At 47.4% G+C, this 26,614-nt stretch overlaps 1 protein-coding gene across 11 annotated transcripts in view; it reads left to right on the forward strand.

Annotated features, from left to right (window-relative positions):
* LOC116953618 (uncharacterized) overlaps positions 1 to 26,614 on the forward strand; it is a 167,904-nt gene that overhangs the window by 63,675 nt on the left and 77,615 nt on the right. The window contains exon 1 of one of the 11 annotated variants that reach the window (XM_076075142.1): positions 12,204 to 17,375. The exons of the other annotated variants lie outside the window; for them this stretch is intronic. The gene's annotated coding sequence lies outside the window, so the exon portion shown is untranslated. Of the gene's footprint in view, positions 1 to 12,203; positions 17,376 to 26,614 lie in introns of those variants that run through there. 11 annotated transcript variants of the gene reach the window in all.

The raw sequence follows: 26,614 nt of genomic DNA on the forward strand, positions 1-26,614 counted from the left end.
TACACTACTATACACTCCTATACATTATACACTACTATACATTACTATACACTACTATACATTACTACACACTACTATACATTACTACACACTACTATACATTACTATAAACTACTATACACTCCTATACATTACTACACACTACTATACACTCCTATACATTATACACTACTATACACTCTTATACATTACTACACACTACTATACATTACTATACACTCCCATACATTACTACACACTACTATACATTTCTATACACTCCTATACATTACTACACACTACTATACATTACTGTACACTCCTATACATTACTACACACTACTATACACTCCTATGCATTATACACTACTATACAATACTGTACACTACTATACACTCCTATACATTATACACTACTATACACTCCTATACATTATACACTCCTATACATTGCTATACACTACTATACACTCCTATACATTACTACACACTACTATACATTACTATACATTACTACACGCTACTATACACTCCTGTACATTACTATACACTACTATACACTCCTATACATTATACACTCCTATACCTTACTATACACTACTATACACTCCTATACATTATACACTACTATACACTCCAATACATTACTACACACTACTATACACTCCTATACATTATACACTCCAATACATTACTATACACTACTCTATACTCCTATACATTATACACTACTATACATTACTATACACTCCTATACATTACTACACACTACTATACACTCCTATACATTCTACACTCCTATACATTACTATACACTCCTATACATTATACACTCCTATACATTACTATACACTAGTATATACTCCTATACATTATACACTACTATACACTCCTATACATTATTATACACTACTATACACTCCTATACACTCCTATACATTATGCACTACTATACATTACTATACACTACTATACATTATACACTACTATACATTACTCTACACTCCTATACATTATTATACACTACTATACACTCCTATACATTACTACACACTACTATACACTCCTATACATTACTATACACTACTATACATTATTATACACTACTGTACATTACTATACACTCCAATACATTACTATACATTATTATACACTACTTACACGACGTTACTATACACTCTTATACATTACTACACGCTACTATACACTCCTATACATTACTATAAACTACTATACACTCCTATACATTACTATACACTACTATACATTACTACACGCTACTATACACTCCTATACATTGCTATACACTACTATACATTACTATAGACCGCTATAGACTACAAACTACTATACACTACACTCTACTATACACTACACTATACATTACTACACTACTACACTATTATACACTACACTACTACACTATACACTATTATACACTACACTACAATATACACTACACTATCATACACTACACTACAATATACACTATACTATACACTGCTACACTATACACTACTATACATTACTGTAGACTACTATACTATACACTACACTATACACTACTACACTATACACTACTATACATTACTGTAGACTACACTATACACTACTATACACTACACTATACACTACACTATACACTACACTATACACTACACTATACACTACACTATACACTACTATACACACTACTATACACTACACCACTATACACTACACTACTATACACTACACTATACACTACACCATACACTACTATACACTACACTACTATACACTACACCATACACTACTATACACTACACTACTATACACTACACTATACACTACACTATACACTACACTATACACTACTCCAGCTCTTCCTGGGGAGTTCCCAGCCGAGCGACGTCGCCCCGCCAGCGGCGCGTCCTGGGCCGGCCCCGAGGGTCTTCGCTTGTTACAAAGACAAAGACCCCCCATATAGCCTTTGCAGACTGTAGGGGCAAGTGCTGTTAGCGAGCGACTCTACAGTCCGGCACGGCACACGATGGGGTCGCTGGCCAGCACCACGCCCGGCCGCCTTTGTCTCCCCTAGTGGCGATGTTTACTGCACACACCGCACCAGGCTACTTAATTTGTGGCCGAGTCGACCTAGGGGAGGCCCATGACCCGGTTCAGATAATCGTCACTGGTGTTGGTGGCCGTGAGCGGGAATCGAACTCGGGTCGCCGGGTTCGTAGCGCAGCGTGGCGCTGACCGCTACACTCCCGCTGCGCCCCCAACACACACACACGCAGCACACACACATACAGCACACACGCGGCACACACACACGTAGCACACACACACGTAGCACACACACCCGCAGCACGCACGCGGCACGCACGCGGAACACACACACACACGCGGCACACACACATACAGCACACACGCGGCACACACGCACACACGCGGCACACACACGCACGCACACAACACACACAGCACACACGCGGCACACACGCACACAACACACACAGCACACAGACACAAAGAGAATGAGACCGGCACATGAGGGTAGTAAGACACGATCGGCCCTTATGCTCATCTCATAAAAATAACAAACACTTTGGCCTTAAAATAAATAATACTTGAATAATAATAAGGATATGTATAATAGGGTGACGTTTCGGGCATTGGTCTTTCTTCAGAGCACGTGATATGCTGACGCGGCGCAGCGAGTGTGTGCAGCCCGTGTCGGCGCAGTGGGCACTTGGACCTCGCCTTGACCCCGAACCTTAACCTTGGCTCGGAGCCGACGGATGCACGTGTGTGTCATTGTGTGTGTGTCAGTGTGTTTCATTGTGTGTGTGTCATTGTGTGTGTGTCAGTGTGTGTGTGTGTCAGTGTGTGTGTGTCATTGTGTGTGTGTGTCAGTGTGTGTGTGTCATTGTGTGTGTGTGTCAGTGTGTGTGTGTCATTGTGTGTGTGTGTCAGTGTGTGTGTGTGTCAGTGTGTGTGTGTCAGTGTGTGTGTGTTTCATTGTGTGTGTCTGTGTGTGTGTCAGTGTGTGTGTGTGTGTGTCATTGTGTGTGTGTGTCAGTGTGTGTGTGTCAGTGTGTGTGTGTGTCAGTGTGTGTGTGTCATTGTGTGTGTGTGTCAGTGTGTGTGTGTGTGTCAGTGTGTGTGTGTGTCAGTGTGTGTGTCAGTGTGTGTGTGTGTCAGTGTGTGTGTGTCAGTGTGTGTGTGTCAGTGTGTGTGTGTCAGTGTGTGTGTGTCAGTGTGTGTGTGTCAGTGTGTGTGTGTCATTGTGTGTGTGTGTGTCATTGTGTGTGTGTCAGTGTGTGTGTGTGTCAGTGTGTGTGTGTGTGTGTCAGTGTGTGTGTGTGTCATTGTGTGTGTGTGTGTCAGTGTGTGTGTGTGTGTCATTGTGTGTGTGTGTGTGTCATTGTGTGTGTGTGTGTCATTGTGTGTGTGTCATTGTGTGTGTGTGTCATTGTGTGTGTGTGTCATTGTGTGTGTGTGTCATAATGTGTGTGTGTCATTGTGTGTCATTGTGTGTGTGTGTCAGTGTGTGTCAGTGTGTCATTGTGTGTCAGTGTGTCATTGTGTGTCAGTGTGTCATTGTGTGTCAGTGTGTCATTGTGTCAGTGTGTCATTGTGTGTCAGTGTGTCATTGTGTGTCAGTGTGTCATTGTGTGTCGGTGTGGGTGTGTCATTGTCTGTCGGTGTGGGCGTGTCATTGTGTGTCGGTGTGGGTGTGTCATTGTGTGTGTGTCATTGTGTGTCAGTGTGGGTGTGTCATTGTGTGTCAGTGTGGGTGTGTCATTGTGTGTCAGTGTGGGTGTGTCATTGTGTGTCAGTGTGGGTGTGTCATTGTGTGTCAGTGTGGGTGTGTCATTGTGTGTCAGTGTGGGTGTGTCAGTGTGTGTCAGTGTGGGTGTGTCATTGCGTGTCAGTGTGGGTGTGTCATTGTATGTGTGTGTCATTGTGTGTAAGGTGCTCGCTAACAGCACTTGCCCCTACAGTCTGTTAAGGCTATATGGGGGATCTTTGTCATTGTGTGTGTCTGTGTGTGTGTCAGTGTGTGTGTGTGTCAGTGTGTGTGTCTCCGTGTGTCTGCCCCGTGACCTCCTGCCAGCGGGCGTTCGACACTTCACGTGGTAGCATCAAGGTGCACATGGCCTGGCACAAACGTCGTGGTGACGTCACCGCCACTTAGTGGCGAATGGCGGTTGTTGTTGTGTGTGGAGCGGTAGTGTAGCGGTTAGCGCGCTGCGCTACGAACCTAGCGGCCCGAGTTCGATTCCCGCTCACGGCCAACATCAGTGACGATTAATCTGAACCGGCTCCTGGGCTTTCCCCTAGGTCGACTCGGCCTCAAATGAGTACCTGGTGCGGTGTGTAGTAAACATCGCCACTGGGGAGACAAAGGCGGCCTGGCATGGTTGGCCACTCACCCCCTCGTGCACCGGGCCGACCTTCATCGGTGCTACTTGCTAACAGCACTTGCTCCTACAGATGATCAAAAGCTATACGGGGGATCTCTGTCTTAGTGTTATATGTACCCTTGTGTGTAGCCTATATATACACACAGTACATGGTTGTATATGGGTGCACCTATGACCAGTCAAATTCCCCGTGACATGCTTCCATCCTTGCGATGTCCATCCACGATCTCACATCACGATTACCACCACCACATCATTATCATCACCACCATTACCACCACATACATGATCATCATCATCACCATGACCCACACATCATCACCACACACCATCGGCAATTACAGACTAAACCTGCCCTGGGCCTATCCTCGTGTGTAGAGATTTAAACAACGCACACACAGTGAGAGAGAGATGTGCCTTGCACAAAACAAAGGTTTTCGCTTGCCCTTTTACAAAATAAATGAGCAAAATCAACATTTTCTTTCCCTGCGCGTCTCTCCGCGTAAATATATATGTAAAAACATATTAAATGTTTTTTTTTGTAATTTATATATAATTACATGAAATATACGTGAAATATAATTATATATAAAATAATATATTATAATGTAATACAATAATAAAATATAGTTATATTGCAATTTAGTATGCATTACATTATACATTAAATATATTTGTAAATATATCTCGTTAAAATATTAAAAATATTAGTTAATATAGTTAATTAATATATTTGTTAATATTTTTATTAATATCTATTTAACATACTTTAATATCTATTTAACAAATATACGTATTAAATATAGTTTTGGGGCACCGAATTGCGACGTTGACATTGTTTTGGGGCCGTCCATAAATGACGTCACGCTATTTTGGACGATTATTGACCCCCCCCTCTCGTCACACGGCGTCACAAAAAGTCAGACCCCCCCTCCTCAAATATGACGTCACAAAGCTCTGCCCCCCCCCCCTCCCTCCCAAAAAGAAATATGCTTCAAATCGCTTTCGACTATCGTCATTGTAGTGCGTATTTAATGTGACGCTGCACTGTGATGTTGTAGGAGAAAACATTTATTAAAAAGTCTAATTAAGTAGAGCGCGTTGTCTATATTTATTTAAAGTTGCGCATTTTGATGTGACGTCACATTTCTTAAACCCCTCCGTCGTCACACATCGTCACCACCCCACCCCCTAGGTGCGTGACGTCATTCATGGACGGCCCCTTAGAGATTAGTTTGCTGCTGTGAATGTCCAAATGATGGGGCCCACTTTTGTTGAGCTGTCATTTGTGGTGGCCTGGTCGCTTCAGGAAAATAAGTTCATACCTCGGTGGGGCTTTGCCTGGTAGGATGGGGATGGTTTAGCAGGGGCGGAGCCACAGGGGGGGGGGCTGGGGGGGAGGGGCTTAGCCCCCCCTGAAATTTTGGGAAAGTCGCTAATCGGCATAACCGGATATCCGGCTGCTGCAAAATGCTGCAGGCTGCCACCTTGTGCTGCTGCCCTGCAGGCTGCCACCTTGTGTGCTGCCCTGCAGGCTGCCACCTTGTGCTGCTGCCCTGCAGGCTACCACCTTGTGTGCTGCCCTGCAGGCTGCCACCTTGTGTGCTGCCCTGCAGGCTACCACCTTGTGTGCTGCCACCTTGTGCTGCCCTGCAGGCTGCCACCTTGTGTGCTGCCACCTTGTGCTGCCCTGCAGGCTGCCACCTTGTGTGCTGCCCTGCAGGCTACCACCTTGTGTGCTACCCTGCAGGCTGCCACCTCGTGCTGCCACCTTGAGCTGCCCTGCAGGCTGCCTGAGCGGCAGCCTTTCGAACTTATCGAACTTATTAGCCACATCAGCGGCTCCGACCTGTTAATAAACTCCGCGTTCAAATCCAATAAAATTTGTTTAATACATTTGTGGCGCCCATTGGAAACATTACACTGGATATCTCACAATATTGAAGTCAGCCCCCCCAAAGTCAAAATCGTGGCTCCGCCCCTGTGGTTTAGTGTTGTATTTGTGTGAGTTTGGGTGATTTGGTTACCTTCTTGTACTTTTCACTGATTTCATGTTTCTGTAACTTTGTTGTTGTAACGTTGTTAACCCGTGCCCCGATTGGACATCTGTGAAAAAAGAGCTTTATAGCTCATCGGATTCCTCTCGTATACATCATGATTATAACGTTAAGGAGACGCATCGAGTGCTTCTCTCTTTCTGCTATTCATTATTATTAGTCTGCACAACGAACGCCCGTCGTTACGCTCAGCCTTACACAGACCAACCAGCTCAGAAGAACTGCACGTGTGGCCATTTCGCCGTTTCACTGAGCCGCCGACGCTGGGAGTTGAGAAGACGTGGCCATGCCAAACAGCGGGGCAGCCGTGGCACGGGCATACACAACCGTAGGCCGGTTTTGTCCCCATTAGGACTCATCAGTACGGTACACTCACCGATGTTAGCTGCAGCAATATACCTCGGGAGTACCCCCCCCCCCCCCCCCGCCATGTATTGGCCTTACTACCTGTGCTGTGGGGGAGACAAAGGCGGCACGGTGTCCCAGATTCCTCATACACCGCCGAGCTCCTTATGCGTCTTGCCGGTCTTAATGGGTGCTCGCAAACTTCTTTGGGACCCCTTCGGTCTCTACGTGTACGGAGGAAGATGGTTGTCTTCGAGTCGCATGAAATTCAGTGCACTCATCACGGAACCTTTTTGCCGCTGTCAAAAGTATGAAAAATAATAATAAGTGTTTACCGTTTCTGGCAAAATAAAACAGGAGGAGGGTGTTATAATATGTTCGAACACCAAATAGAATTTACCTTTTGCAAGGAATCATGTCTGCATTAACCACACCCAGTACTTTTGGTGAAACATGCAAACATAACATGATCTGAATGTAATAATGTATAACATTGTATTTTAAGAAGGCCGTCTCTGGTGTAGGCCAATCAGTATCAAAGACAATGCATATATTAAACGAGCGACTGCTCAGAATCAGATTAATATTAATTTGTACTGGAGGAATCTGATGAGCTATAAAGCTCTTTTTACGGATGGTCTAGTAGGGGCGTGTTAGAACGTTACAACAACAACAAAAACAATACAAAGCCTCGACATGAGTGCAAAGTATAGTAAACAAATCACTAAAAAAAGATGCAAATAAAACTAAACTTTTGTTTTTTTCTCATCAGGTAATACACTGATAGGGTATTAACTTATTCTTCAGAAGCGACCTGGCCACAAATGATCGCTAAACGGAAGTGGCTTATCGCGTGGAAATGTACAGCAGCAAAATAATCTCAATGCACGTTTCTCACTGCTGTTGTAACCCGTGGCGGCACCACCACGGGAAGGTGAATAGAGAATTGAGAGTCGAGGATGCAATGGGCGGGGAAAGAGAAAGGGACGGGAGAGGAAAATGAAAGAGGAGAAAATGGGGAATGAGAGAGGAAGGGGATGGGGAAGGAGCGGGGGAACGGGAGCACATGGCCAGGGGAGACGAGGAGAGGGAGGAGGGAGAGGCTGCATCAGGGCCTTGACACTGCTGCTGCTGCACGGAGCGGCGTCTGTTCTCATAGGGGGCGGGGCAAGGGACAGGGCTCAGAGTGGGGGTGGCCACTCACAGAAGTCACGTGATTCACGGGATGCTTGAGCTGATTTAGAGATACGGTTTATATTTGTCCGTTTTTTGAAGTATCATCGACTCGTGATGACGCTACGAGACGAGTGAATCTTGATGCCGATGCTGTGGTTTGTTTTTTAGCCGCTGGAATTATTAGGGTCGAGATTCCATTGTGAAATCCGTCCCTTTGGTACGTCCCGTGATGTGCGCGTGTCTCGTTAGTGCAGCCGCGGTTTTCACGGGGTTTTTTTTATATCAGGCCAGATGCTCCCCATGGCCGAGCTCGGGAAAATAATGTCGCCCTGTCTAAATGCAATTTGTAACAGTATTTGCATATAATTTGCACGGAAATCAAATCTCGATGCCTGCACAAAGCCACGTGATGCACGCATCACGTCTAGTTACGGTCAAGTTCGGGTTTGATGCGTTTAATTATTTGACCGGCTGGGAACTCAAAGAGGCCAGGGTACATCTCGCTTGGCCGAGTGGACACAAGGGGACGAAGCAAAAAATGCAAATGAGGATTAACAATAAAAAACAATTGAATCGCAACGATGGGGAATTTAAAATTTTGCAAAACATAATTCCCTGCAGCGGAAATCTTCCCGGGCCGAGATCACCTCCATATTCACCACAGCTAAAAAAACTGCAAAACTAAGTTGCCGAAATATTAAAGGTCAACTGGATATGTAGGTTGATTATAATGTAGTAATAATGTATATTATAGTTCCAATGATCGATATTACGTGTATTGTTCGTTCTACCTCGGTTTAGAAAATTCCAACGCAGCTTACTAGAAAACGTGTGCAGATAGGTGTGTGACACGTGTACAGGCATACCTCTTACAGCGATAAGGATGCGTTCTTGATAAAAAAAAAACAGCGTGAAACGAGGTCATTATAACATGGTTTCAATGGAGATGCGTTACCGACAGAGCTATTTTTACCAATGAGTGATATATGAGGGCTTCATTGGGGTATCAGTAATATCCTCAATAATGATTCTGTATTAAAGCATTATTTTTAAATACTGCATATATTTGGTACATATCGTGGTGAAGTATGGTCAAAGACCCCCCCCCCCACCCCCTAGGACCCACTGACCGACACGGCGTGGGGAAGTCTTTATTCATCAGTGATTGGATAGAGGGGGCTGTGAACGATCAATGCTTGCAATTCGTTTAATTCCACTGCTGGATGAAGCCCCCACGTCACCCCCCTCCCATTACCGTACCGCGTTGATCAATAGTAACGAATAGTATTGGGTGGGGCGGTGCGCTAATCACTGCGCCACCGCCCCACCCACCCACCACCACCTTGTATGAAAATATGTGTGTGCATGTATTTATCCTGCATTATCGCACCATGATCAATCCACAGCCCCTCCACGCCCGACCATCTTTGTCTCCCCAGTGGCGATGTTTACACACCGCACCAGGTACTAATTTGAGGCTGAGTTGGCCTAGGAGAGGCCCAGGACCGGTTCAGATAATCGTCACTGGTGTTGGCCGTGAAAGGGAATCGAACTCGGGTCGCCGGGTTCATAGCGCAGCGCGCTAACCGCTACAGTACCGCTCCCCGCTGACACATACGCACTGACACACACAACAAAGATCCCCCATATAGCCTTAACAGACTGTAGGGGCAAGTGCTGTTAGCAAGCACCTATGAAGGCCGGAACGGTACACGAGGGGGTGGGTGGCCAGCACCACGCCCGACCGCCTTTGTCTCCCTAGTGGCAATGTTTACACACCGCATCAGGTACTCATTTGAGGCTGAGCCGACCTAGGGGAGGCCCGGGACCGGTTCAGATAATCATCACTGGTGTTGGCCGTGAGCAGGAATCGAACCCGGGTCGCCAGGTTCATAGCGCAGCGCGCTAACCGCTACACTACCGCTCCCCACCGACACACACACACTGACACACACACCGACACACACACACACCGACACACACACACACACACTGCCACACATGTAACACACACTGACACACACACACACACGCAGCCACACACCACGGACTCCATCTTAGGCAGTGGCCGTGTTTGTCGGCACGAGAACGAAGCCCCCGTCACGTCTCCTGGCACAGGAGCGGTGGCGCGGTGGTGAGCGCACTGCGTGGATGCTCCGCGGAGCGACCGCGTGACGAGAGCTCGAGTTGGGATTTGCAGACAGGGCCCAGGCCGAGCGTTCGAGCGACATCTGAAGCCCACGATCCGAACCGAATGAGAATCTTTATTCATCCTGGAGAAATACGATGAGCTGTGAAGCTTTTTTTTTTCTCCCCTTCCCACACAGATGATGTTGAGTACGGGGCAGGGCAGAAAGTTACAACAATAAACAATGTGAAAATAAAAGCTGAATGGAGTGCGAAGTATATAGGATGAGGTAATAAAATTGCTAAAATAATTTTAGCCAAAAAACAAAGTTATAGGCCCTGGGCCCTTTCCTGCGCCCCCCACCCGGACTGACCAACGGAGTGAAGTATGGCCAACCAACTACCTACCCCTCCCCCCCCCCCACGGACCGACACTGCGTGGGGAGTCCCTGACATCCAGCGGTGGATCGAGGAAGGGTCGCAGTCGATATCTCGCACGTGTGCCAGATTGTGCTCTTCATTGCACTGCATGATGAACGCGGACGAACGTGCGTGTGCACGTACAGCCCTCTGGCCATACTCCATCACGCTGGCCAGCACGGGTTGGTGAAGTCGGCGGTTGTGGGGGGTCTGGGGGGGGGATGGGGGAGGGGGATCCTAGGCGAGGGCGCATAGAAGTACGGGACAACAATCGCCCTGCTGCCCGCAACGTGGCTCCCCTCGCTTCTGGCCACGTAACTCACTACAGGGCGCTTTCAAACAGATGGAGCCAATTTCAAAGCAGCATATTTCACGATGGCAACATGTTACCTTCATCTGATGAAGGCCACTTGTGTTGTGGCCGAAACGTCGTGAATTTTTTTTATTTTGTTGTTTTTTTACGTGACTTTACCGAATAGAACCGAAGAGTATGGATCCTTGCAGTCACGAAAGCTTCAAATCTGGAAATGTTACAATTACACAAAAAAGTTACAAACGGTTTAATGAGTTATCACGTTTAACTAACCATTTTATAAATGCTCTGTGTGCGCCCTCCACCTGCTGTACGGACAACATCGAGACGATAGTTGAATTCGTCTCAAACGCCTCTCTTCTCACGTTTCCCTCCGAAGTGCGTGGTCGCCCCGTGCTCTGCCCCTTACATCAACATCAGCCCGTTTCCTCAAATTGTCGGTACCATCGACGAACGCTCTTTGACATTGGCGGATCAATGCCAAAGCGCCGTTGAAACGCACGCCGCACCGCAATTACGGATTCAGTCTTGCCGAACTGCAGAACGCAAAACGCCCCTTGTGTTGCGGTGGGGTCACCATCTAGAGAGTGACTGAGACTAGGGGCTGTTTGTGTTCACTGGGGTCACCATCTAGAGAATGACTGAGGCTAGGGGCTGTTTGTGTTCACTGGGTCACCATCTAGAGAATGACTGAGGCTAGGGGCTGTTTGTGTTCACTGGGTCACCATCTAGAGAATGACTGAGGCTAGAGGCTGTTTGTGTTCACTGGGTCACCATCTAGAGAATGACTGAGGCTAGGGGCTGTTTGTGTTCACTGGGGTCACCATCTAGAGAATGACTGAGGCTAGGGGCTGTTTGTGTTCACTGGGGTCACCATCTAGAGAATGACTGAGACTAGGGGCTGTTTGTGTACTAGGGTCACCATCTAGAGAGTGACTGAGGCTAGGGGCTGTTTGTGAGCTGGGGTCACCATCTAGAGAATGACTGAGGCTAGGGGCTGTTTGTGTGCTGGGGTCACCATCTAGAGAATGACTGAGACTAGGGGCTGTTTGTGTACTGGGGTCACCATCTAGAGAGTGACTGAGGCTAGGGGCTGTTTGTGAGCTGGGGTCACCATCTAGAGAATGATTGAGGCCAGGGGCTGTTTGTGTGCTGGGGTCACCATCTAGAGAATGACTGAGGCTAGGGGCTATTTGTGTGCTGGGGTCACCATCTAGAGAGTGACTGAGGCTAGGGGCTGTTTGTGCGTTGGGAGAGGCATCGAGCGGGAATCATTTGAAACTGTATGCCCCGCCCTCTCTATGCCCCGCCCTCTCTATGCCCCGCCCTCTTCATGCCCCGCCCTCTTCATGCCCCGCCCTCTTCATGCCCCGCCCTTTAAAGTGGTAAGAGTTTCATTCATGGGCGGTTCGTGGTTGCAGAGATATGGCGATTTCAAATCGGGTCAATCTTTTTAAACAATCCTGTATAACAAACTCTTTTTTTTATTTTACCAGGTGAGGCCCACTGAGCTACGTCGCTATTTTTCAGACGCGAACTGGCCGCAAATGACAGCTCAACGAGAAGTGGCTTATCATTTTGGAAAGCTATAGCAGCCAAAAATAGTCTACTAAACGCGTGACGTTAATTCTAAATGTGGATGGGAAAACCCCCGGTGGACCCGGAGAAAAATCTACGCGATCACGGGGAGGGAGAGAGAGAGACACACACAAACTCCTCCAAATATACAGCAGCAGGCGCCAGGGTCGGGATCGTACCCACGACCTCCTGTATACCGGGCGAGGTAGTTAACATCTCCTAGCCACCGTGATGATGATGAGAGAGAGAGACACGCAAACTCCAAATATACAGCAGCAGGCGTCAGGGTCGGGATCGTACCCACGACTTCCTATATACCGGGCGAGGTAGTTAACATCTCCTAGCCACCGTGATGATCATGAGAGAGAGACGCAGACTCCAAATACACAGCAATAGGCGCCAAGGTTGGGATTGTACCAACGACCTCCTGTATACCGGGCGAGGTAGTTAACATCTCCTAGCCACCATGATGATGATGAGAGAGAGAGACGCAGGCTCCAAATATACAGCAGCAGGCGTCAGGGTCGGGATCGTACCCACGACCTCCTGTATACCGTGCGAGGTAGTTAACATCTCCTAGCCACCGTGATGATGATGAGAGAGAGAGACGCAGACTCCAAATACACAGCAGTAGGCGCCAGGGTACGGATCGTACCCACGACCTCCTGTATACCGTGCGAGGTAGTTAACATCTCCTAGCAACCTTGTCACATGAGTTGCTCTCAGCTGTCGATGGGATGTCTCGAACCTCGCGTGCGTTCTTGGATCCACCTATTTGCTCCTCCCTTGCCTCCATTCCCAGCGTGCACCCCCTCCCTCCCCGGCCCCCATTGCCGGAGTTTGACTTCTCTATTTGGGGGGTGGGCAGGGGTTCGCTTTGTCCCTCGCGTTAAGGAATCGCGGGTGCATATAATTAATAAAATGTTAACCTTATTTGGATGGTGGTGGTGCTCAGAGCGCGTGCCTCCTTGGGACAAGGAGCGAAGTGAAGACGATTGCTGTGGTTATGCGGGAGAGCAAGTGATGGGGGGTGGTGGTGGTGATGATGGCGATGAAGGTGGATGTTAATGGGGGAGCGGTTAGCGAGCTGCGCTACGAACCCGGCGAACCGAGTTAGATTCACGTTCACGGTCAACGCCAGTGACGATTATCTGAACCGGTCATGGGCCCTCCTCTAGGTCGACTCGGCCTCAAATGAGTCCCTGGTGCGGTGTGTGAACATCGCCACTGAGGAGACAAAGGCGTCCGGGCGTGGTGCTGGCCACCCACCCCCTCGTGTACCGTGCCGGCCTTCATAGGTGCTCGCTAACAGCACTTGCCCCAACAGTCTGTTCAAGCCTATAGGGGGGATGTTTGTCTTTTTTTTTGATGATGGTGATGATGTGGGGAGCGGGTGGTGTAGCGGTTAGCGAGCCGCGCTACGAACCCGGCAAAACCTCAGTTCGATTCCTGACCACGGCGCGTTTGAGCGCGATATGGAATCGTAATCCCAGAATCAGAATCTCAATTTAAACCGGAGGAATCCGATGAGCTGTGAAGCTCTTTTTCCACACATGTCCAGTCAAGATATCTGAACGGGTCTTAACCTCCCACTCCCCTCCGCCCTCCTTTCCCTCCCCCTCCCCCCCAAACTGCACAAACTTCGCACTGACCAGCGTGGTGAAGTATGGTCAATTACAGCCTTCCCCCCGTCACCCCCACGGAGCCACCCCACGCCGTGTCCGACACTCCGTGTGGATGCGGCTCCGAATCCAGCAGTGTATTTATCAAGGAGCTGAGAGCGCGGCCTGGAAGCGTATTATTAAGTAATACATCTTACAATTACAATTGCTTATAGAGGAAACACATGCCAATTAACTGATTACTAATCTATTGTATAATTATAATACCTCCACCCTCCTGCTCCGCCTCTGATTTCTGCAGCTGATTTGGGTTCAGTTATGACCGGAAGCTGGTGGATTGCTTCACTGTTCTGGTAATTCGCCCGATGATGCTGATTGATGTAATCGTCAGCGAAACGTCGTACTACTCAGATTGTGAGTGTTGTGGATTTACTCTCCAACACACCGGTGGGCTGAAGTGGTACACTACACTATGCACTATACTAGTAACTAATTTGGCGTTTTGTTTACGCGACAAATCCCTTACGAATTGGCTGTGTCGGGTGGTGGAGGGTTACGACACATACAGCGATTTCACCCAAAAAAACCTTTATTGTGATTAATATTGGTCGCGAAAGCCTGCTGCGTGTTAAAGTGATAAGAATTGTTACAATGTTTGTGGTTAATTCGGAACTCGTGCCATGTGCTCTGTTGCTTACACAGTACAGTGCCAGCATCGTGTACCGCAATAGACTCTCATCGTGTACGTGATAATGTCCACTCCACTGCTGGATGATTGCATCTCTCCCACGCCCTGCGGGGTCCTGGGGAAGGCGGTTGTTGAATTATCACCGCGCCGGGGAGCATACACGTTAGATATGGAGGTGGGGGGGGGGGGGCATAGAGGTACAGTACAACTATTGGATGACGTTTCGGGCAATGGCCTTTCAGAGCAGAAGGGATAGAAGGTAGAGATTATGGCTCTCACTGGCTTGTCGATCGAGATTAGACTTTGCACACGTGGGTCCCGGAGAATATTGGAAAGTTGATCATGGGAACAGCTTGGGATTGAATCGTTGAGAAGTCTTCTATTCGTCAATGGTGGAAATGCCACGTTCCCATGGCGGGGACGTGTCTACCCATTAGGCAAAAACTGCTGACTTCTGCACACACACAAAACCCACGCACACACTAAGTGCAGATACCTACTTTATCGACCATCCCCGCCCCCCGGAGGGATGATTGTCTGAATCAACCCCCACAACCTGGATCTAGACTTCCGACTAAGCAATGAGGATAAAACAAACACCTTCACAAGTCAACTTGTATATTATACTAATTGTTGTGTATTATTATATATGTACAGTAAAAAAACGAATGTACTGTTCATTCAAACAAAAAAAAATATCGAACGTTCCTGCTCAATTATATCGCGGTAAAACAAAAAAAAACTCAACACATCTAGGAAACAAACAAATAAAATATCTAATGCTGTAGTCGACGTTTCGGGCAATAGCTCTTCTTCAGAGTGCATAGAAAGGCCATAGAGGTAGAAGTTAAAATTACGGGGGGCGGTGCTACCGCTCTGCGTTGGCAGTGGTGCATGAGCATAGTCAACAACAACAACAATCAACACATTTGTCAACAACACCGTCTGTTCTATATGCACTGTGAAGAAGGTCTATTGCCCGAACCGTCGCCTACATTGTACTTAAAAAAAAACATTTCAATGCCACACACAGTGATGTTGAGTGGCGTTGTTATTTGTCACTCATATACTGTGCACGTCATCAACATCGTCATCATCGTCATCATCGTCAGCCGTGATTAATCCACTGCTGGATGAAGGCCTCGCTACAGAGCCGCAATCCTGCAAACGACAACAAATCCACCCGTGGCAGCTCGCCTGCCTGGTCGCTCCATCTCCCCGGGTAGCGCCTACGGAGAACAAAGACAAAGCTCCCCCGTATAGCCTATAACAGGCGGCGAGGGCAAGTGCCTGTGATCGAGTAGCAGCACTGATGAAGGCCGGCACGGCACACGAGGGGATTGGGTGGCCAGCACCACGCCCGGTCGCCTTTGTCTCCCGAATGGCGATGTTTACACACCGCGCCAAGTACACACTTTTAAGGCCGAGTAGACCCAGGGGCGGAGGGGGGGGGATAGACCCAGGACCGGTTCAGACATTCGTCATGAGCGGGAAATCAAACTCGGGTGGCCACACAGAATCAGAATACGTATTTCATCCCGTGGGAATCCGATGAGCTATGAAGCTCTTTACCCCCCCCCCCCCCCACGGATATCCCACTTGGCCCAGAGTTGTATTCGCGTAACGTGCGAGCCGAAGCCAGAAATGTATTGGAACCACGTGCGCGCAGTGAGGCAGTGAGGGCATCACCCCCCAAACACCGCTGACATCGCCAGCTTTTTATCGGCTTAAGCGTCGGGCTCCACAGCAGGCGAATTTTGTTGGTTCGCTGACGAATGCTGGCGATTGCATGTGGGTGTGTGTACGTACGTACGTGTGTGTGTACGTACGTGTGTGTGTGTACGTACATGTGTGGGTGTGTGTACGTGTGTGTGTGTGGTTGACTCAGCCTCAGTTGAGTACCCGGTGCGGTGGGGTTAACATCGCCACTGGGGGAGACAAAGGCGGCCGGGCGTGGTGCTGGCCACCCACACCCTCGTGTACCGTTCCGGCCTTCATAGGTGCTACTCGCTAACAGCACTTGACCCTACAGTCTGTTCAGGCTATACGGGGGATCTTTGTCTTTGTGCGTGTATCAGTGTGTGGGGTGAACGGCGGTGTAGCGGTGAGCGCGCTGCCACACGAACCCGGCCACCCGAGTTCGATTGCCGCTCACGGCCAACAGCAGTGAAGTTTATCTGATCCGGTGCTGGGCCTCCCCTAGGTCGACTCAGCCTTAAATAAATATTTTTTTAAATGAAGGACCATCATCCGAAACGTCACCTATTATATGTGTGGGTATTTTAAGACCCCCCTTCCCCCACACACACACAGCGTTATGTGACTGATGAACGCGTTGATTGTTTTGGTATTCGTTTAATTAACTCCGCTTGTTGCAACACTGCCAACGCAGCACGAGCAGCAGCAGCAGCATCACCACGAAGTAATTTGTCGATCCGATCTCTTGATCGGCAACCAACGCAAAGGTTCGCCCAGGTAGTGAACGGAAATTGATAAAAAAAAAATTAGTGGCGACTCGGGAGGGTGGTGAGGTTTAGTCGCTGGCTCTGAGCGGCAGAGGCGACAACATTTTTCTGCCGAACGTTCCATCGTCCTAGCGGCCCCTGCCGTGTGGGGGACATCTTCAGGGTCACGTGCACCCCACTCTCTGCCCAGGTAACGTTGCGTGTACCACAGCACCTACATACAATGTGCTCAACTAACAGCGGCCCTTTAGGGCCGTCCATAAATGACGTCACGCACCTGGGGGGGGGGGGGGTGGGGTCAGATATTTGTGACGATGTGTGACGAGGAGGGGGGAGGGGTTTGAGAAATGTGACGTCACATCAAAATGGGCAACTTTAAATAAATATAGAATTGTTATTATAACAACACTAATTGTTATAACAACACTCCTACAACATCAGAGTGCAGCGCCACATTAAATACGCACTACAATGACGATAGTTTAAAGCGATTTGAAGCATGTTTCATTTTCAAAATGGAAATATATATTTTTTTTTGGGGGGGAGGGGCAGAGCTTTGTGACGTCATTTGAGGGGGGGGGGTCAAAAATTTGTCCAAAATCACGTGACGTCATTTATGGACGGCTCCTTTGCCCACTCCACTTGCTGGACGTGTAGGGCCTTCCCACGCCGTGTTCGGGGTTGTTGAGACGTACTTCACGTTGCGGCCACGTCAAATAAGTTCCACTCCAGCCCCCCCCCCACGCGATGCATTGCACCAGCGTAGCGAGTGATACGAAAAATCAACTCCCTGGATCTCACTCACGCAGTCACGGGAGCAATGTGGGCCCACCGCTTCGCTCACTAACACACTCACTAATGTAAACATGGTGTAAATATAAACAACGCGATAATTGTGGTGTATATATTTTTACTCGTGCAGTGGTTAGCGCACTGCGGTTAAAAACTCGAGTCGTCTGATTTCCATTCATGGCCACGGTCAACATCAGTGGCGAGTAATAATAATAATGATAGTATTACTATTAAAATAAGTATTCGCATGTATTTATATAATTACAGTACAATGTATACAGCACATTGCAAGTGAATTGGAGCGGTTACGCAGTGGTTAGCACACTGCGCCACGCGTAGTTAACAACACGATACGATGCTGTTCACCGTTCCATATTTGTCATCTTCACTTTAAAAAACACTCACAAAATATCACACAGTACTTTTCGATTTAAAGCTTTCGTGACTGCAATGATTCATCTTCTTTGGTTCTTTCGGTAAAGTCACGTAGAATAAGAATAAAATAATAAATTGAATATTATTGTGTTATTTTATTTTATCAATTTATTATTTTATTCTCATTCTACGTGACTTTACCGAAAGAACCAAAGAAGATCACACAGTACTATTTTAGACATTCCATCAGCCACAACCACGGCCTTCTGGAAGTGATTGTTGTTGTTGTCACTGCAACAGCAGCATTTGGGTTTTAACACAAACAAAACTCTGCAACGGTTTCGGACATTCGGCGTCTCATCAGCAGTGCCACGCTTGTTTATTTTCATTTATAACACCGCGACGTACAAGGGATACATTACAAACACGCACAATAGACCATAGATAATTGTAGTCCCTCCCCCCACCCCCCCAATCAATTCATTAACGAAGTGCATCGACATCGCCAATTTGCGACGAGGATCGCGCGGGTCCTTCTCCATCGATTCGCAACCGTCCCGCGGATTCTCGCAAGACGACAACGTCTTTGTCGTGCTTGCTCAATGGTTTAAATCCTTAAAAAAAACGTATTTTTGTTGTTTAATTTCACACTAACGGCTGCTTCTTTGGACCTTGCAGCAGATTCCGTGCAAGCATGTGGCACAGACGAGACGTTTGCAACTTGGTTGAAACGTTACCTTGACACAACATTCACGTTGCCCGTTGCACGTTGTATTTTTTTTTAATCCGCTGATTGTACACCAAACGCAAATACCGCAAACGACGTTCTTTGCGAGTATACTGCAGATGGCTCGCCCGTCTAGAAAAAAAAGGTATAGATATATACATGCAATATACATCTATAGTTTGTGCTCGGGGTGATGATATTCGATCGTGCACGGTGGGGGTGGTGCAAAAACGTGTCACTAATAAGGGTCATTTCCCGAAACGTCGCCTGTTTATTATCTACGATGATAGACGATCACGCGCTGTACTATTTCGCGATTGCATCAATCGCCAAATAATTTGTTTTGAACAAAAAATATATATATTAGGACTTGTGGTGTTGTTGCTGCTGCTGCTCAAATGGAATACATCGTACAGACGTTTCAGGCAAGCGGCCTTCTTCGGAAAGCTTATACAAAGTTGGTATTATTATAATAACAGAACGATGTTTGATGTCGCGTTTTTATTTTGTCGTGTCCTACTTTTCGCGTTGTTGTCTGCTTTGATAATTGAACGTGGTAATTAAGAGTATTGTTACTCGATGTGTATTATATTAATTGCAGACCAAACGTTAAAGCTATTTACAGTATTTATAATAACAATTAAATTTAATTTGAAAGGCGCCTTTCACTAACGTCTCAAGGCGTGCAATACAAAGATAAAGATCCCCCGTGTAGCCGTAACAGACTGTAGGGGCAAGTGCTGTTAGCGAGCACCTATGAAGGTCGCAACGGCACACGAGGGGGTGGGTGGCCAGCACCACGCCCGGCCGCTTTTGTCTCCCCCAGTGCCGATGTTTACACACAGCACCAGGTACTCATTTGAGGCTGAGTCGACCTAGTGGGAGGCTCGGGACCGGTTCAGATAATCGTCACCGGCGTTGGCCGTGAGCGGGAATCGAACTCAGGTGGCAGGGGTTCGTAGCGCAGCGCGCTACCCGCTACACTAAATATAGATAACGTAACACACTTAGAGACGCATGCACACACATCGAGACACAGACACACATAGAGACACACACACACACATAGAGACACACACATACAGATTTGATACACACACACATAGAGACACACATAGAGAGACACACACACATACAGATTTGATACACACACACATAGAGATGCGCACACACAGACACATACACAGAGACATGCACACGCATAGAGACACATACACACACATAAACACACCCAAGATGATAAACACAAAGATATACATACGCAAATATATACACAGAGAGATACGCACATACATTGAGATACACACACATGTATATGCACACATAGATACATACACGCACACAGATACATACAAAGCCATGCATACAAAGCCATATAAAACACTATAGACGATTAATATAATACATAAACACACAATTATGCATTCACATTACTGTCCGCAATATATTCTTAGCACACACACACGATAAATACGTACAGTACACGATCGTCAATACATACACTGTACATACACATTATACATACAGTAACATACAAACACAAAAGACAACACGTATTTATAATAAGCATATATATACACGCCAACAGAGTACAGGACGATACATACTTACAACATACACACATATATATGTACAATCTACACGCAAAAAAGACAGACAAAGATCCCCCGTATAGCCTTAACAGACTGTAGGGGCAAGTGCTGTTAGCGAGTAGCACATATAAAGGCCGGCACGGCACACGAGGTTCATTAACGCAGCGCGCTAACCGCTACACCACCGCTCCCCACAATCTACCCAATACATACTAACACAAACAAAGCTCCCCCGTATAGGCTGTCATAGACTGTTGGGGCAAGTGCTGTTAGCTCGCGCCTATTAAAGCCTGAACCGAGCACGGCCGCCTTGGTATCCCTGGCGCTGATGTTAACGCATCCGCACCAGATATTCCGCACCAGGTATTCCGCGCCAGTAATTCCGCGCCAGGTATTCCGCGCCAGGTATTCCGCGCCAGGTATTCCGCGCCAGGTATTCCGCACCAGGTATTCCGCACCAGTAATTCCGCGCCAGGTATTCCGCACCAGGTATTCCGCACCAGGTATTCCGCACCAGGTATTCCGCACCAGGTATTCCGCACCAGTAATTCCGCGCCAGGTATTCCGCGCCAGGTATTCCGCACCAGGTATTCCGCACCAGGAATTCCGCACCAGGTATTCCGCGCCAGGTATTCCGCGCCAGGTATTCCGCGCCAGGTATTCCGCACCAGGTATTCCGCACCAGGTATTCCGCACCAGGTATTCCGCACCAGGTAATCCGCACCAGGAATTCCGTACCAGGTATTCCGCACCAGGTATTCCGCGCCAGGTATTCCGCGCCAGGTATTCCGCGCCAGGTATTCCGCACCAGGTATTCCGCACCAGGAATTCCGCACCAGGTATTCCGCGCCAGGTATGTATTGAACGCCGAATCAACCTCGCAGAGGCCCAGAACCCCTGCAGGTGGTCGTGACCGGGAATTGAACTCGGGCAGACCGAGTTCGTTGCAGAGTGCGCTAACCGATGCGCCACCACTCTCCGGACAATCCACGTACAATATAAGTTATAGACACCTTAAAGTCATATTGTGATTAAAGGTCATTCATGAAGTGCTTAAAAGATGCAATACATAACCATACACCAATAATATGTATCGTCCATAATCGAGGTTTTTGGGTCAGATCGTGTAAATATATACATGTGTCGTTAAACCCACCACCACCCGACACAGCGAATTAGCAAGGTTTGTCACGTAAACAGAACGTGCCAATTCGTTACTATTACGTGTCAATTCGTTACTAGTACGTGTCAATTCGTTACTAGGACGTGTCAATTCGTTACTAGTACGTGTCAATTCGTTACTCTCCAACACACCGGTGTGCTGTACTAGTAACGAATTGGCACGTTCTGTTTACGTGACAAACTTTACTAATTTGGCTGTGTCGGGTGGTGGCGGGTTTAACGACACACATTTACGCGATCTAACCCAACAGCCTCTATTTATGTATGTTGGTCGCGAAAGACTACAACGTTTTAAACCAATATCAATCGTACTTACAATGCAATTATACGGTATATGTAAGTTGTACACTACAACCTTGTAATACTGTACATAGGAGAAATATTAACGTGGGCATTTACTGTAGGAAACAATGATATAATATACATTTACACATCCTATAGACAACTATACAAACTTAATACATATACCATCGACAATATAATACTCCATGTATGTATACACTATAGATAATATGATATTTACACACTATATATGCATACAATATAGCCAATATTCACAATAGATGTCATGTATACACACACATTTCAGTATTCACATATCATCTTTAGACAATATAATACATGCAAACGTAAAACTACATACACAAACACGCACTGCATATACGTTATAGACAATATGAATACAAACACACACGATACACAATTCATACACTACACACACCGTATACACAAAATACGCTATGCAAATATAATATACACACACATACCATAGATACGATATACAAATAATACATACGTGTACACACACCAGACAATTGTAACAATACATAATACAATTCACAACATGCACTTTCACGTATAACAAACTTTCACACGCACTAAGTTAAATTACAAAGTCAAAGTTATCTCTTGACTTAAAGCTTTCGTGACTGCAGGGATTCATATTCTTGGTTCTTTCGGTAAAGTCGCGTAGAAGGGAAACAATAAAATAATAAAAATATAAAACAATAACATTCTCACGACGTTGCGACTGCAACACAAGCAATCATCATCAGGTGTGAAAAACACTTTTATAAAAAAAATTCTTGCTGTGGTTTTCACACCTGATGATGATTGCTTGTGTTGCAGTCAAAACGTCGTGAGATTTTTATTGTTTTATATTTTTATTGTTTCCCTTCTACGTGACTTTACCGAAAGAACCAAGATATAAAGTTATATCTGTTGGCATAAAGATCCGTTATTGTTAGCGAGCACCACATTAAAGGTGCAATGTTTATCGATGTATATACAAAAATAAAGGTCCCCCGTGTAGCCTTAACAGACTGTTGGGGCAAGTGCTGTTAGCGAGTAGCGCCTGTGAAGGCTGGCACGGTACACGACAGGGTGGGTGGCCAGCACCACGCCCGGCCGCCTTTGTCTCCCCAGTGGCGATGTTTTTTTACACATCGCACCAGGTTACTCATTTGAAGGGGAGGCCCAGGACCGGTTCAGATAAATCGTCACTTAGTGTCGGTGGCCGTGAGCGGGAATCGAACTCGGGTGGCCGGGTTCGTGGTTATGTGCACATGCACTTTTTCGACCCTGCTCAGAGCGTCTCAAGTGTCGTGTGGGTGGAGGCCTCTATCATCCATCAGTGGATTGATCATGACTACTGATGATGATGATGCATTGCACGTGATGCCCGTGTTGTTCACACACCGCAGTACCCGCGTGTTGTAACTCGGTGGTGATCGTACACGCGATGATCGGCGCGGTGGATAATCTTGCTCCATGTAACATCAGTGGTGGTTTATGTTGTTTGTTGTTGTTGTCTGTGTGCCAATGTATTCGATTTCTCACGCGAGGACGCCAGAGCTGTTTGTTGTTGTTGTTTTAGCGCAGCTTTCTGTTTACTTCCTCGCTGTAACTTAATTTTAATCTTGATTTGAAGCTTTCGTGACTGCATGAATCCATAATCTTTGGTTATTTCGGTAAAGTCGCGTAGGTAGAAAAATAATTGATCACGACGTTTCGATCGCAACACAAGCAATCGTCATCAGGTGAGACAACCAGCCTACTTCAGCAGTTGTTTCTTGCTGTGGTTGTCCCACCTGATGGCGATTGCTTGTGTTGCGATCGAAACGTCGTGATCAATTTTTATTTATTTATTTTGGCAGTTCCAGTGACCACCCCACCCCACCGTGATTTGCCATTTCGTGTTTCTGAACAACAACAACAACATATTCTGTGATACTGCGTCGGCAAAGTTTCCCCGTGCACATCTAACGAGACAAACTCAACACACTCGTCACCGGCACTGCCTTAGAATAAATAGATAACATCTATTATAAACCGGCGACGTTCTTGGCAATGGCTATAAAAGATGGGCCCTTTGCCCGAAACGTTTGACGATTGTTTTCCCTCCGAGGCAGTGTTGTTGTACCACATGAAGAGAACTCCCCCAGCACCTGCCGCGAAACGTCGGACGTGCGTACATACGGGGAGCCGCGCAGCGGCAAACCGATGTCAATTGAACGTACCGAGGTGTTTTTTTTTTAAATTGAATTGGCTGCACGTGGCTGCGGGGTCGTCCTTGCAAACCTACGACTCGAGTTCGATTCCCGCTCGCGACCAATCTCATTGGCGATCGTTTGAAGCCGGTGCTGGGCTTCCCCTAGGTCGGCTCAGCCTTTAAGTGAGAAAAGTATCTGGTGCGGTGTGCGTGTTGTGTTGTGTGTTCCGTGCCGGCCTTCATAGGTGCTCTCTCGCAGCATGCACTTGCCCCAACAGCCTTTTAAAGTCTATACGGGACAGCTTTGTATTTCTTGTTTTGTCTATTAAATAATCGATTATGTATCTTTACGAGTAAAAAAACACACGTTTTTTTAAAATATATGTTTACTTATATATTTAAACATCTTTAATGAGGATAATCCCCAGTGAGATGGTACATCTGGTGACCACGTGCGCGTGGACACGTGGTGTACACGTGCTCACCGCGTGTGCGTGCACGTGATGAGCACGTGCGCACGTACAGTGTCGTCAGACACGTCGGTAAACAACACTAATAATCGACATCAATCGAGGAATCGTTATACAATGTGGGGTCGAGTGGTGGGAGGGGGCGGAGCGGTGGGACAATAGTTAGCGCATTGCGCTATACGTAAACCCAGCCACCTTAGTTCAATTCTTGGCCAATGCTGTACAACATTAGCGGAGGAGTTATATCTGAAACGGTCTTGGAGCCTCCCTTTCACTAACCACCACGCTGACCAGCGTGGTGAAGTATGGTCAAACAACCCCTCCCAATCCACCGCTACCCCCATGGCCGACAAGTGGTGGGGCATATATCATCCAGCAGTGGATCGATAAAGGGCTGTACAATGCATTGTACGAGTTAAAATTGGTACTGCGCGAGTGAGTAATGGGAATACAGTACATATATAATGATTAAAAAAAACTTTTTTTAAAATTTTTACCAGGTAAGGCCCATTGAGCGATGCAGCTCTTTTTCAGAAGCGACCTGCCCACAAAGGATAGCACGTTTCTAAATGTGGAAGGGAACAGAGGAAGAGACACACAAACTCCAAATGTACAACAGGGATCAGGGTCGGAATCGAACCCACGACCTCCTGTATACCAGGCGAGGTAGTCAACATCTCAAGGGTAAGAATAGCTACACTGGCAACACGTACAGTCGAGTCTATGCAAGTAATCTACTTCGGTGATGTCCACCCGCGGAGATGGAGCGATTAAAAATCGCCTCCGACGTGCTGGTGGGAGATGGATTTTAGTTTTTCTTTATCGCAAGACCTTGAGAGATGGCGACGACTTGGGGGAGACCTTCATCCAGCATTGGATTGACCGTGGCTGATGACGTGAAAGGCATCGTGATTGCCCAGCAGTTTATATTTCTACCCGCTATCGTGCGTATTCGGGAGGTCTCTAAAGGAGGCTGAATTCAAGCCTGACGTCATTGTGATTATTATAATTGTTTTTTAAATCATTATCCATAACTCCATTTGTCGTGCGTTTCTTCGAAGAGTGTGACGCTAGAGCCGATAAAAAGCCCCCCCCCCAGCTCTCCAACCCCACCCCCCCCCAAACCGGTTTACGAACTCGCATCGGTCTTAGATGACCGGGCCGTGTTTCTCGAGCAACGGAATCGCACCGCGGTAACGGAATTACACAGCGGCCCAGCAAAGCGGCAACGGAATCACACCGCGGTAACGGAATTACACAGCGGCCCAGCAAAGCGGCAACGGAATCACACCGCGGTAACGGAATTACACAGCGGCCCAGCAAAGCGGCAACGGAATTACACAGCGGCGACAGGATCGCACCGCGGTAACGGAATTACACACCGCCGAACGAGCCGCCGCGGTAACGGAATTACACATTGCCGAAACGAGCCGTCGCGGTAACGGAATTACACACCGCCGAAACGCGCGCGTCGCGGTAACGGAATTACACACCGCGCGAGCGGGGCCTTTAGTTATACTTTTTTTTTACTACGGACGCGGTCAACGCGATCGAGGTTCTTTTGGGTCGCGCGGCGTCAATTGGAGCCCGCGTCGTGAATCCACCACCGACGAAGCGCAGCGACGAAATCGCTGCGCGCGTTTGAATTTGGCGCCACGATCTTGGCGCTATGCCGGCTGCTGTCGCGTCGGCGCTGGGTCGGGTTCACGACGCACGCGCGCGCGCGACCTCAACCCAACGCGACTTCTGCGATGGATTGTGTTGGCCGCGAAAGCCTCATCCTCATCCTCCTCCTGCTGC

Source organism: Petromyzon marinus, chromosome 52 (assembly GCF_048934315.1).
Source record: "Petromyzon marinus isolate PM22_M1 ecotype Great Lakes invasive population chromosome 52, UKy_Petmar_22M1.pri1.0, whole genome shotgun sequence".
Taxonomy (NCBI): Eukaryota; Metazoa; Chordata; class Hyperoartia; order Petromyzontiformes; family Petromyzontidae; genus Petromyzon; species Petromyzon marinus.